The sequence below is a fragment of the Loxodonta africana genome, chromosome 18, assembly GCF_030014295.1.
Source record: "Loxodonta africana isolate mLoxAfr1 chromosome 18, mLoxAfr1.hap2, whole genome shotgun sequence".
NCBI lineage: Eukaryota > Metazoa > Chordata > Mammalia > Proboscidea > Elephantidae > Loxodonta > Loxodonta africana.
Window position 1 is genome coordinate 34459740 of NC_087359.1, and position 1049 is coordinate 34460788.

The following is a 1049-nucleotide window of genomic DNA, read 5'->3' on the forward strand; positions in this document are numbered from 1 at the left end:
CATTGCTTTGATATTTTATTCCACCAGGTGAACCTGTGATTTGGTGGGCCTTGTAATTAGAACAGTTCTAGCTTAGGATGTGCCACTTTCTAATTTTGTGTCCTCTCTGGACCTCAGTTTTCTCCTCTTTAAAATGAGGATAGTTTTGTTGTCCTAGCAATTTTCCAGAATTGTGAGAATTAAAAAACCCGTAACATGAATTTAAATTCTAACATTTAGCAGTTATCCAAGTCCTTTCACAAACCTTACTTTATTTATTCCCCACACACCCTAATGAGATAGTTATAATTAATGTACCCACTTTACAGATGAGGAGAAACAGGCGAAAGGTGAAGTAACTTGTCTAAGATCATATAGTCACTAAGTGGCAGAACTCAAACCCAGGCGTACTAACTCTAAATTCCATGAGCATTCATTCCATCTTTAGGGGGAAAAAAAAATTCCAGCCCAGCAAAATGCTGTATGAAATGCTATAAAAGTATGTTTTTACTACTTTGGGGCAAAGATGAATAAGCCCAAAGAAGCTTCATGCCTGACGCTGAGTTAGCAGGCCAGTGAAGACGTCTGTCCTTTCCCATGGCGCCCTGTGACTCACCTGTTGGACAGGTAGGGGGAAGGGAGAGTCATGAGTCTTACCTGCTCAGAGCCAGGGTGGGGCAAGACACACCCCATCCCTCCCATTGGTTCTTTCCTTATTCTTACTGACAGTCCCTTGCCCAAACAAGAAGAAGTAAGCCCCTTTCAGCCAATAGGTACAGAGCTAGGATGGCATCTCAGGTTGGAGTCCGTCCCCAGAGGCGACTGGCAGTCCCTGGGGCCAATGGCAAGTCGATAAACAGAGGCGGCCGTGGTGGGGGCCTGAGAGCGAGGCTCCGCCCATTGATGGGACAGTCATGCGAATTAACCAGTGAGCTCGCTTCAGCTGGTGGGAGTCTCTCGAGGGGGCGGAGCTTCGAGGGGGCGAGAGGCGTGGCTTGGGTGTCAGGTCCCTTCGCCTTTTGTTCGGTTACTGAGTTGCTGCCTTGGCCAGAGTCCGGTGCAGCCGCCGC